At 36.2% G+C, this 13,539-nt stretch overlaps 1 protein-coding gene across 3 annotated transcripts in view; it reads left to right on the top strand.

Annotated features, from left to right (window-relative positions):
* ARL15 (ADP ribosylation factor like GTPase 15) overlaps positions 1 to 13,539 on the top strand; it is a 243,710-nt gene that overhangs the window by 137,880 nt on the left and 92,291 nt on the right. The gene's annotated exons all lie outside the window — the stretch shown is intronic.

Genomic DNA, 13,539 nt, shown 5'->3' with positions numbered 1-13,539 from the left:
CAACCTTTAAATTCAGAGCATGACAAGATCTAGAATCTTATGGTAAGAAGTTGTCTTGTATTGGGAAGGTTAAGCAGAATAGCACGTTCTTCAAGATACTTGGCTCTAGCTGCTTTGACATGTTTTTGTTGTGTTTTCTTCAGTGTTTCTCAAATACAGTTAAAAATTACTCCCAATATTTCTGCAAGGAAAGTGAAAACTCTCCCTTCCAAATTGGGGTGAAAAGTCAAGAAGCAAGGTAGGGTAAGGGGAAGAAGAGGTGTCATGATAAACTTATGGACTTTCCTAAAGAAAAGTTGTTCAGGATCTTTGTTAGCTGCTGGCTGAAGCTTCTCATTCCCAGGTAGCTGTAAAATCACATTGGAAACACCTTTGCTGCTTTCATTAAGAGCAATATAGGGAAGTGAATAGATTACCATAGTTTATTCCTTGCTTTTTATCTTACCAGAAAACCTGACTCATAACAATGATAATATTTTCTTAAAAAGCAGATTTTGGGCTTTGAATTCTTCAGGCTGATAGATTTTTTAAAAAAACAAACATAGAATGTTTTGTTGATTTTAAGGGAACTGAACTGACCAAACTCATTCTGTATCTCTGCCAAATACTTTTCAGTTGTAATTGTAATATCATATAAAACTACATCTTTTAAAATGAGGGAAATCACAGGGTGAGCATTTTGAAATCTTTGAAAATTACAAGAGGGAGAAAAACTTTATGGCAAGGGATGTGCTGAGTACATAGAATATGTATCTATATGTTTTTTATTTGAATTAACAAGTGAATCCCTGTACATTAATATGTATATAATTTACATATTTTAAAATATAGTTGTAAGGCCATCAGCATCAACTTACAATGAAACAACTTACATCAGTCTGACTATTAGCTTTGTCAAGCACTCTTTCATAATAATTTAACACATAATTTTCAAGATGCTAGTGATGTATCTAGGCTAATTCTTTTTCATGATTTTTCATCATTATTCTGTCATTTAAATGAAGTCAGCATTTAATATTTAGCTAAGTGCTAAAAAATCCAGACTTCAAGCTTTAGCTTGAACCAAATATTAATATATACTTCTGTATTAAATTATATGTTTCTTACTAAATATTATGAAAGTGTCGCTGAGCTGCATTCGGTTCTGCTTAAAAAAGAAAAGCAAAGAGAAGATGGTAGACAGGTTTTGTTATGGCTAAATAAATAAGCACATAGTGTTATGATATAGTTAGGTTATGCCAAGCTCTATGAAGTAGGTTGGATAGTCCACTGTCTTGCCAAAACAAGAAAAATAAATCTACAAGTTGTATGGATACTTGTTTTAATACCCCTGTTTCCTCACAAATGGTGATACCCTCTTTTAAATGTACCTAAGTTCCAGTAATTATCTTCTTTTAGGCTGAGAAACCAGGGCATCAAGAGAGTTGCTAAGAAAATATCTTAATTATTGATCTTTTTTCCAACATATTTACTGTCTCAGGCTACTATTTAAGTTAGAAAAGCAGTTCTAGTGTTGTTGCTAAAAATTTATACTATATAATAGTATGAAGTAACATTTGCAAAATTCTTCAGCTTATACAGAACCTGTTACAAAAATCTCAGCCCTTCCCCTCTCCCCATTTTAGAGGCAATGTGAAAGTATTTTTCTCTTAGTATAATTATGAGGGTGGAGTCCTTTTAAAATCATGATGAATGCATTCAGCTGTTGTTTTAGGAATTTAGTGATCAGTCTTCAGCATCCAGAAATGGAACAACCTATATAATGACTGGAATTATTTCATTTGTGGCATTGAGGTGAGGTCTCAGTTCTCAATTCTCAATTTCAGTTATTAATATGTATTTGTATACATTATAAAAGCTTGAAGTGCGTTCAAAAAGTGCTTAGTGTAAAATGAAAAGTCCTGCATGCCTTAGAAAAATTGTCAAGAGAAAAAATACCCCCAAAAAATCCTTTGAATAAGAACATGTTGATTTAAATAAATTCCAGAAAAAATTGAACTAGAATAATGCAAGTTCAGGACTCACTCTTTCTGAGAATGGAGCATTTCAGTGTAAAAGTCGATACAACTATTCTCCCAAAGAGCTCTTTTATGAAAAGCTGGAGTTTATAGATTTCAGAGTCCTAAGCTGGGAGGTGTATTTAATTCTTAAGCTGTGATTTATAGTGATCACACTTAAGCAGAATAATTGACGATATGACACAGTCACAGTATCTTGAGAAACTCTATAAAATGTTTGCAAAACACACTAAATAACAGTGTTTCTGACCCATACTACTTGGAAAGAGAATTTTGAGTGTGTCTGAAGATGCATCTTCACAACATGTATATTGCTTCTATGTGCTGTTAAAATACAAGTTCCTGAATAGTACTGAAGGATCTACCACAGTTTATTATTTCACTATTTTCCTTTCCTAGTTTAGAGGATTTCAAGTTTTTCCTGCAGTGTTTTCCTAGAGTGGTTTGGGGGTTTTTTATGTGTGCAGAACCAAATGTGTGACATTCTGGCTGGAGCACCACACATTAGAACTCTGTCCTGCCCCACGCATGGTACAGTGGGAACAAGGCCTTTCTGAATATTCAGACAAACAGTAAATTTTAAAGAAATATAACTGTGATGACATTTAGGTTTTTAGTTCTTCCGCAGAAATACCCAGCAGCAGTATTCTGGCATCATACATGCGGTTTCCAGAGGGAACTACCACTCTTCTCCATCGCTTTCGGTTATTCTTACAGGAAAAGTTACTGGAAGAGCATGCAGCCCTTCTGCCTCCCCTTTTTTTTCATCTTCTTTTTCTGAAAGGTACACTAGATGACAGCTAGAATCTTTACAGCCAAGAGTTATTTCTATTGTAAGATAACTGCAAAGTGAGGAGAAGGGGCGAAATTGTAGAAAACTGGAGGTAATAGGTCTTAGATTTTATGCCTTTGTTTCGTCTGGGAGTAGGATTTTGGCGGCAGGATGTTTGCATGAGAAGATTGTGTGTCAGGATGGGCAGATGAAGACAGTACAATGCTTTAGTTATCCAGATAAGAGAAAATGAATCAACAAGAGGTTTGTGCAGTCTGTGCACAGGCTACTGTTGCCATGGGGCACAGTCACTTGAATATGTATCCCTCTTACCTGTGGTTATTTTGAGCTTTTATTTGAAACTGGACTCGTAAAATTATTTGGCTGGTTTATGCTGAAGATCCTGATGTCAGTATGTCAGAGAAAATTAATCTCCTGCATATGTTGGAATAGGTAATTGGGTGGAGAAGAGTCAATCCCACAGGTATCCTTGACAATGGGAGGGCTGCAGCATGAGGTGCCAGTGGTCAGAGCTGTATGGGAAGCCTCAGTCTGTGTATGTGGGAAACTCACCTTGCACATGTAACTAGAGCAGCTGGGATTGTTTGTTTGTGTGGATTTTTTCTTTCTTTTTTTTTTTTTTTGGTTGGTTGGTTGGCTAGGGTTTTTTTTCTTAAGTAACTTGCACAAAATATCCTATTAACATGTTTGGTTAAGGATGCTTTGAAACTTTCTTTTTCTTCTCCTAGTCTTACCCTAAAATGTAGCTTGTTCCAGCTTGCTTTCCTGCCTTTATTCTCCCATCAAACATACTTGTCCTGGGCTTTTGGTTAAAAATTTTAAAAAATGGAGTAGTCTCTTTTAAAGCTTGGAGTATTACTCTTACTGACCTTGGCAAAAAGAAGGTGCTTTGAAACTTAGTAGGAGGATGAGTTTTTTCATTACCCTTTTGTTGCTCACTGCATATATTTCCAGACAAAACCCATGAGGAAGGTCCCAGGGAGGCAGGAAAGAAGAAAGATGACAATCTCCCTGACAGGAGGAGGGTGCCACATTTCCCTAGATGCCCCATCTGGGTGAGGGGAGGGCAGGTCACCTTTACCTCTCATTTCAGATTTGTCTGCATTTTTAAAAAGTCTGCTTGTTCGTTTCAGTGTTAATAAACTGTGGTATGCTACAGGAATTCATCCCAAATACTTGTTTATTGCTGTACAAGCATGCATCACAATACAAGCGTACTCCTGGCAAATGTGGGTAGGTTTCTTCACCAAAAAAAAAAAAGGGAAAACTGAAATACTTTAATTAAAGTTAACTGGATAAAGGATGCAGACTCTATAAAAACCTCATAGTCTTGCAGTATAAAGAGCAATAAAGTACATTACTCCTTTAAATAAATAAAAGGTAATAATATTAAGGGAGTAAAGTTGTTACTCTGTTAGTCTTTGTATAAGACTGTGTACAATTTTCTTCCTTTGAAGGTTACTTTTAGAAGTTTGAAGGTCATCCAGTGAAAACTAGTTGATTTTGAATTTAACATATTACATTATTGTATAATTACTTTTACTGGCTGTACTGCTTGGACTGGGTTGGTTACGTGGTTTCTGTTGCCCCTATCCCTTTTTGCTGCAATGTTTGTTACAGATTTGGGTTTTTTACAGCAGTCTGGGACATACTGCTGTCAGAATGAGAATAAAGGCAAAATTAAAAAGTATTTGATAAAAGAATAGGGTGACAGAACCTTCCTCTGTGTGTAGTTAAAAATCAAAAGTGGTATATTCTAGTGTTCTCTTGGCAATTTGATTAATTACCAATTTATAAGTTCTAAAAGGGTTTGGTAGTTAGAATAATTTCACTTGATCACCTCTTTGGCCATTGTAGGTGCCTCTGTCTGTAGTTGTGGTACTTAAGCAGAAGAGTCTTCCCCTACTGATGACGCTTGCCACTCCCTTCCTGGTTTGGAAAGGTTCCTTTTCCAGTGAATAGAGTCTTGCTGTTTGATCTGTATTAAACCTCTTCCCCTAGAACTTGACAGGCTATAAAATTAACACATGAACTGGGAAAAACACTGCTGTTAACAGAATGTAATTTATTTAGATAGATGAGTGAGCAGCAAGAGAACTCCATAGGTGATGGCTACTACTGCATTTTTCTTGTTTTCCTGATGACTTCTTATCTATTAGCTTTTCTGTGGGTTTGTATTGAAGAGTTCAGGAATACATTATCCTGCTATGAAAGAACCTGAATTGTATTATTACTCTTGTTTTTAAAATCAAATTCAATTCTGAATGATCAGGTGTTCCATTATACATGAAAGCCATTATTAGCACAGGTCCCAGTGTTTCTTCACAAAGGGTTTATAAGAAGGAAGGAGTTATGGTGAGAGATCAGTTGTTGTTAAAGCTGAAAAATTAGATGGGCCAGGAATACAGAGGCTTTTCTCTGTGTTAACAATACTGAAAATTTAAAAATACATCAATTACCACTTCAGTTAGACTTTCCTATGTTTGTAGCCTGTGTAATAGAAAATAGTCAAAATATGGGCTTGTAATACAGTTATAAATGTAGACACAACATTAAACTTGCAACTTAGCTTTTTGAAGGATTGGTGTCCAAAGCTTCTTTAAATTACGTTTCAACATTAAATTAACTTTCCTATGTCTAGACAAGTATTTGTTCTGGTCTATTCCTTTGATGCTTTTTCTGCTCTACTGGTTTGAGCCTTCCCCACCACCACACTATTCACTAGCATGCATCCTTCAATCAGGTAAGAGGATTAAATCTGAGCTGTTTACAGAAAAATAATAAATACACTAAGGTGATGAAAGAAGTGAAGATACTGTTTCATTTTGTCAGTAAATGAAGGGTTTAAAAATAAATAGTTTGTGCTAAGATAATCAAGGACTGTCAGCATTGATTCTTCTGTATTTTTTCTTCGTCTATGATTTTAAACCATTTAAAATCTGGATACAACATATGGATACAACGTGGGACTACAGTAAGTGTTAGGATCTCAGGCAGTGCATCACTGGTTATTGGATTTGAACACTTGCATTAGCTTACACAGTGCCTGTGTAAGTAAACAGAAAGTTGATTTAGTGATCTAAGAAAAGCTCTAGATTTCTGGTATTTCAAGATTATGTACCTTTTTTTTTTTCTTGGCAGTAGGTTTCCATGCAAAAGCACATGTATTAACTGATTCTATAGATGCCTTATTTGCCCTTTTTGTCAGTGGATTGATAACTTCCTTTCTGAAGAATGACTGTTTTAGTTCCAAAGTGCAATATATCTACCTATTTTCAGGACATCTGAAAGTGAGTTATTAGCTGGTTTTGAGGATATCTGCCTGAAATTTGCAGCACAGATAAAATATCTGCCTTATCTTCCTGGTATAAAAAAAGGGAAGGGCTGCTGTTTAAGATGATGTCTATTCACAGTTTTACATTTAGAGGTATTTATCTGTTTTCCTTTAGTCAGTATTTTTACTTTTCTTATTCACTGCAACAAATAGCAGTCTTAGACCCCATGGACTACTGGAATGGTCTGAGTACATTATGGTCCCAGGTTGAGACTGGATGGATTGATGGGCTGAAAGTATTAATAGAATAATAATTTTAAAAAAATATGAAGATTGAAGCTACTGGAAAAGGTGTTTGCTCCAAAGAGGTGTAGGGCTTGACTGATACTCTGCTCCTAATCTACACTCCATGAAAACTATTGAAGAAACATAAAACTTAACCAAAACAGTATTAATGGATAAAGCTTTCTCTTCAGGAAAAGCATGAGAGAGGGAACAAATTAAAAGACAAATGTTTGTTGGGCCCCATTGTGTGCTGGTGGGAAACCTCTGTGGATCACACCACAGATGGCATTGTGGCAATATGGGACATTTTACACCCCATAAGTATATTCTGTGGGCAAGAGCAGTTCATATTGTAACTGACTGTATTAAAATTAAAACTAATGAAAACAAAGTCTTTATAATTTTAAACTGTATTTCCCGGTGTATTTTAGAAATTGCTTATATTTGTTCACTACTGAATTTTAAGTTAGATGAATTTTGAAATGTATTTTAAATAGAGACTAAACTTGTTGGTGTTCATAGTAGACACATCTAAACATAATTAATCCCCTTTTGGCAAATACCATATTCTGTAGCTGAGCTAAAGATACCCTTTGCTATAGAGCCTTAGGGATTACACCTGAATTTCATTAAGAAAGTCTAAGTAATATCCAGAGGAATCTCCCCATGTAGAATTGCTCTGGACTGGTTAGGACGAGATGGGATGCAGCTCTCCCCCCAGCCCCCAAACCAGTTGTATTGTTTGCTTTTTGTAAGAATAAAATTGTATTGAGATGAACAGGATATTGTCTGTGAATAATTCAGAGAGTGAAGACAGATCTATTGTGCTGGAGTTGCATTTTCAAGGCACGATATGTTTCATAAGCTTTTTAAAAAAAAATTGTCAGATTTTAACTGAATTCAGGGAGTTGATGTACAATACAGGATGTTGTGAAATTGATTAGTTATAAGAACACCAGTGAAAGCTTAGTCTGCTTAGGTGACTGAAAATTCATGGGCTTTATTTAGTGATCATATTATGTCCATGTATCTTCTGAAGAAGAATTTTGATACTGTAGGTTAATCCACATAGATTATTTTTTTATTAATAGGGTAAAGATGTTAGTATTTGTTATTAATTCTAAGTGCTGCATCTTTACTTTGTGCCATATGCAGTCGCTGTCCTGGCATTTTACATTTTGAATTTAGGAAACTGTGAAAGTTCAATAGATCAGTCTGTTGAACCATACTGGAAGTCAGTCCAAACCCTGAGTTATCGTAATGGTTACTTCCTCACAACTCATTATTTCATTGTGTAGAACTTCTGTATTTGTCAGTTTCCTCTTGAAAACTGAGTAACAAAACTGCTCAAGCTCACTTACCAGGCATTAAAGTACCTGGATTTGAAACTTCTAAACAAGTCTCTTTTCTGGGAACACTTACTCCCGGTGTTTGTCCATTTGTTAAAGCTTGGACTAGACACAACTCTGGGATGATAGTTGAGTAAATGTATTACTGCAGGCAAGACCTTTAAAAGTTTACAGAAGAATTCCAGCTCTGTTTAAGGTTCTAACTAGGTCAGTTCAAGGCTTATATGGAGAAAACATTTTTTGAAGATCATAACTTTCTCTTGGCTTGGCCAACTGTTATAGACTATTGTGCAGTAATGAATTTTCTATCATTAAGCTGATTGCTTCTTCAACTAAATGGATTTTTTTTCTCTCACTGAATTAAAATACCTTGCAAAAGTATATATGACAAGTACTGAAAGTTTCTAATCAAGGGTTCTGTTGTATAAAGTGAGGTAGTGATGGTCTCCTGAAGATTCATGTGAGCCCTGTTTATTTCTAGTACTGTACATGATGTTTCAGAGTTATGAGGAGCTCTGTACAATTAGTTATTCTAAGTTGTAATCTTGATAGATAGATTTATTGCCAGCAGAACAAGTTCACATTAGGAGGTCTTCACGTTTAAACAACTTCTGACATTTTTACAAATGTCTTATCAGAACTGTAGCACTGTGATTTTACAAGAGGAAGGCTTAGAAGGATTTTGGAGGCTGATGACTGACTATTATAGGAGAGTTTTGCTGCTGTTTTATCATACAGACGGTATTTGAATTTTTCAGGAGAAGTGCAAATTTGTTGTACTTTTGGTAGTTCTTTCAATATTAATACTTTGCAGTTTGAAAACCTCTTTTTTTTTTTTTTTTTAACTTCCAGCTACTTCCATTTACTTTCTTTCCTGAAAAAGAAAGGTAGAAAGTGGGGGAAGTCTTTTGCTAGCTCCTTAAGGTTTTGGAGAGCTGAGCAAGTTATCAGCCGTTGAAAATTGTCATAATCTGTCTAGCTTTTCCTTTGTACAGTGTGTTCCTGGATTCCTGCCAAAATCACTAAGCGTTATTAGCACAACACTTGAACCATCTTAGTGTCTTGCGTCAGTATGACACACAGAATTTAAACTCCAGACAGGACGCAGATAAAATAGTGGTGGCTACGGCTGCAGCTGCTTTCCTCCCTCTAAATACCCTTTGGCCCAGACAAAGGTGTCCTGGGGCAGGTAATCAGAAAAGCATGAGATCAGGTGTCATGTCTGCTGACTGATGTTAATAATCTGTGTTTTCCTAATCTCTCTTTACTGAGGAAGGAATTCTGACCTACCTGAAGTTACTTGTTGTGAATCCTCGCCAGCATCCTTCTTCTGAAGGTGCTTAAACACCCTGGCCCTTAAACCAGGAATAAAACTCTGAAATGGGGAGATCTCAGCCTGTTTTGCCTCGTGCATTGTTCCCACTGTAATCAACTGCCTTATGGGAATGGTGAATTTCAGTATAGGAAATTAAACTAAAATTGAGAGTTTCTGTCTTTCTTCTTGGATGACAGAAAAGTAGATCTCTGCTGGTTAGACACAGAATGTCAGGCAAATTGCATGGTTATGCTTTCTTCATTTGGTCTAATCTGCACATACAGATGGAGAACTTGTTCTCCAGAGGCTGTCAACTTGCATGGACTCAAGGAAGCATCTTTAAGAAAACAGGATTTGAAGTATATAATTATTTTGGTATTTTAATGACAATTGAGAGGACAAAATGCAATCTGCATAAGCAGATTTACTCCCGTTTTACTCACTTCTGAGTGCTTGCTTTTATGACCTTATTGAAATTTCAGGAGCAGAGGATGGTGATTGGTGTGAGACTTGCCTGGTTAACATATGAAGGGACGTCACTGCTATGACTTTCTTTTAGAGAAAGAGCTTTAAACTTGTTTTAAATAGTGAGACAGAGACAATATTCTGGCAGCTGATTTGATGCACAACCAATAGATATGGAAAGCAAACGAGTAATGTTTAAGCCAATCTGGACCTGGAAGCAGCAATGGACTCTTGGAAAGGTTTTTTGGATTAAAATAAAAGTGAACCAGGCAGTGCCACTGCTAACTGATATGAATGTGTTCATTCACAGAGGACATGCTAGTTGGCTAGTTTGGGTTTGCGTTCTTGCATTGTGTCTATTTCTTCCATATACAAATTTATCAAAATCCTATAGGCCCAATGAAAAGGTTTAGTGGAATGGATATGTCTGGGAGGCTGGATGCATGATGAAGCTTCTTCAGAGAAGAAAGCTTCAATGATCAGGTTTGAGAGTTAGGACTGCTGTGGTAGTCTTCTGCACTTGATCAACTATGCTGACAGTGTAGAAAAAAAGCCATTAGAAAAATCTAGAAGCCTTTAAGAGCTTGGGTGGGAATGAGGGAAGCAAGAGAGCAAAGCTGGACTATAAAACAGCTAGACATAAAATATGTCTGTTTCTCACAAAATGTAAATGAGTAGATGAAGGTGAAGAGAACGAATAAACAGCAGATGGAAATCATGCAGACTGTAGCAGTCCAAAAAAGCACTTTGTCATGGTGTATGACTGTATGTATCTTTTTTCAGGGCTCTCCACATCATGCCTTTGAGCATCTTCTCTAACCGGGTCATGAATAGCCTTGAAGTGATGTCCAGAACAGTTTTGTTTTCTACAATGCCCCATTTGTTGTCATGTTGAGAACATTTTTTTAGTAAATGGTTTTACATTTTTTGGCTGCACCATCCTCTGAGGTTAAATAATTGATTTCCAGCAGACCTGCTTTTTGTGCACTCAAACTTAGTTCAGCATGTGCCAAAATAACAATGTTGTGCCTAAGTCTCTTGAATTTGTTTATGGAGATAGGAAAATACTGATTGTATTTTTTTAGCATATGTGGCAATACATTCAATGATATTTGTGAAACACAAGTAACCATTGCAATTTTATGTTAAAGATTTCAAACTTTTAAGTGAAATAAACTCATTTTTTTATGTAATGCTGATAATGGTGGCAGATAAGGATAAGACAGGGTTATTACATGAAGGTTACGTAGTGATATGTTCTGTTACTTTAGCTGGAGTTGGCTGGCTTGCAGAATTTCTTCTGTTGGAAAGGGAGAGATATCTTACTTACCTATTCTGTAGTTCCTCATTTGACCTAGTGTGAAATTACATTTTATTATCTTTTGTTTTCCTGTGAGTCTGAAGTGTGCTGTTTTCTATCTTAAATTTATTGGATGCCTTTCTCTTGATGGATGTATTTGCACAGTTGCGTATGTTTTCTGTCATCACAGAACATATTTAATGCACCATATTAAGTTTTGGATTAGCAATGTAACTTCCATATCTAAATCAGTAATTTCTTATTAAAAATTGAGGGAAAAAGAATAATTTCAAAGATAGACCTAAAGATTATATAAGTGATTCTGGAGTTCTGAACACATAATTTCCTAGATTGAAACAGCAAGTTTCTTAAGAAATCAGCTCGGAAATTTTGGTTTTAGTGTGGATGGAAAATTTCCTTGTACAAAGGAAGATATTAGTGAAAACCTTCGGAGTGTGACAAAGGAATGTCCAGAGTTCATATTTTCTGTACAAACGCTTGATGAAAAGCTGTTTATATAGACCAAGCCTTCTATAGATGAAAAGTATATAAGAGTTTAGAAGACTTGGAATGCAGAATACCTGGGTCTTCCCACAAAATTGTTTACAAAAGACTGAAGCATTGTGGTGGATGATGTAACGTTAGGAAGTATGCCAAGAAAGGTATCATGTAAGGCTTGTCTACATGAAGAACTAGCCCAAAATATCTGTCAAGGAATAGCTCTTCTACAGTAGCTCCCTGAGAGAATGTTAAGAGTCCTTTTTTTAGTCCACCTTGAAAGTGGATTTAGCTAAACCGCAGAAGGCTTTTAGTAAGACTGTCTGTGGGGGGGTTTGAATGGAATAGCTGTAGTACTTCCCTTTTTTCACAATACCCTCTACACGTAGATTTGCCTCTGCAACAGTTTTGACCATTTCTAGGAGAATTTTCCTTTTGAGTTTGTAACAGCATGCAGCTTCAAAAAGCCTTCTAACAGTATTTATGAAGTAATAAGCATACACACAAAGGCTTTTTAAAATAGCTGTAACAATGCTGGACATGAGCAGTTAAATATGCTATATAAACATTGATTATAAATTTCTGTCTCATACTTGAAAGCAGAAATCAATTCAACCTGTACAACTTTCAAGATCATAAAACTCCTGTATTTTTGGCACGGAAAAGGCCAGAACTTTTCCAAACAAGCCAGATGGAAAGTCAGGCTCTGGAATTCTTCAGCTTTTAAGGCTGGATCGGAATAACAAAGCAAAACACTTATCATGGATGTGGTCAAAAAGTCTAATATATTTTAGCAACAGTCTAAGAAGTTTTGTTGCATGTTTAATGCTCAAAAACATAGTGTTCAGCAATGTCTCTCCGGAACTGAAACTGAACAGGATGCAATCCCTGTCACAATGATCTCAATGGGTCCTTTTAATGTTAAAATATGTAATTTTGTAAAGTGCTTAAAAAATAATGTTTACCACTTTCATCAAAGAGGCCTTGTTAGGTAGGTATGATATTCTAATATATAATTTTGCATTTTCACAATAAGAATAAATTGCTTTATAGTAAAATTCCCATATTTAAATTTTTCAGCTGTACATACTGTACTAAGGTTTAAAATGTGGTTCACAAACAGAAAATGGTATAACTCATTATGAATCCTTTTAAGAAGGTGGGTTAAATGTATTCTCTGTGTGATGGAATTTTCTTTATAATCCACTTATTCATTCATATACTGTTCTCATGCTTTGCCCTCTTCAAATGGGGTATTTCTGTCTCTTCCACAGCAGAGAACTCATGAACCATCAGTTTTCAGCACAAGCAGAAGGTTGGAGAGTTTCCCAATGGAATGATGTGCCTTTCTAATGTTGTTTAGGTTCTCACCTCCTTGGGAAAGGTACAGACCCTTGCCTGTGTGTGTGTACTACGTGAAAAGTATTGTTGTGTCAGAAATGGGGAAAACCTTCAGGTTTTGGTGTTTACAGCGTGTGACCTGCCCTGGCTGGAGCACCCAGCAGCTCCCTTGGGGGCCCTGCAGCTGTATGTGGCACAGGCAGCAGGGTCTGTCAGGCTTCCTCTACATGGAAACCCCTGTGCTGCAGAGAGCCAACCATTGTTTTTGCCTGCCTTTTACATGGAGAAATATTTAACCTCTGGTTTTGTTTGCAAAATAGTTTTGGGAAATGTATTGCTTGTATCTAAGAGCCGGTGTTAGCAGTAGGACAGTAATAGCCATTAATGACTGGGAAATTGTCAAAGAACAAAGCTTAGTAAGAGCCAAAATAGTAAAGAAATTGATCAGTGTGGACATATTATCTGAACATGCTGACGCTCATAGTCAAAACAACATAGGCAACTATAATAGATTAAAACCGCTTTTTGTCTTTTTCTTCTTGAAAGACCAAACTTTTCTGTTACTGTGTTTGTGACTTTGCTTCAAGGACATAGGGCTAGACTTTACGGTTTGTTTAGCTATGAAGGGATGACAGACTAGGGGGGTGGTAAGGGGAGCTTAGTTTTGGAATGTAAATACATGTAGAGCTGTTCTCCTTTTGTTTAGCATCTCTTTAAACTAAGACAAAAAAAATCAGTGAATGAATGAATAGCAGCATGGTGAAATACCTAAATGTTTGAGTTAAAATTTTTGGATGTTTGAAATCCTATTTGGATCCTTTTCCCAGATCGCTGTGCATTCATATGCACTCAGCAGGAAACTTCATGGAGATGCACATTTGGGCAGAAGGTCTTTGGCGGT

Source organism: Chiroxiphia lanceolata, chromosome Z (assembly GCF_009829145.1).
Source record: "Chiroxiphia lanceolata isolate bChiLan1 chromosome Z, bChiLan1.pri, whole genome shotgun sequence".
NCBI lineage: Eukaryota > Metazoa > Chordata > Aves > Passeriformes > Pipridae > Chiroxiphia > Chiroxiphia lanceolata.
Note: the sequence above shows the minus strand (reverse complement) of the source record. Positions and strands in the feature narration are given on the sequence as shown.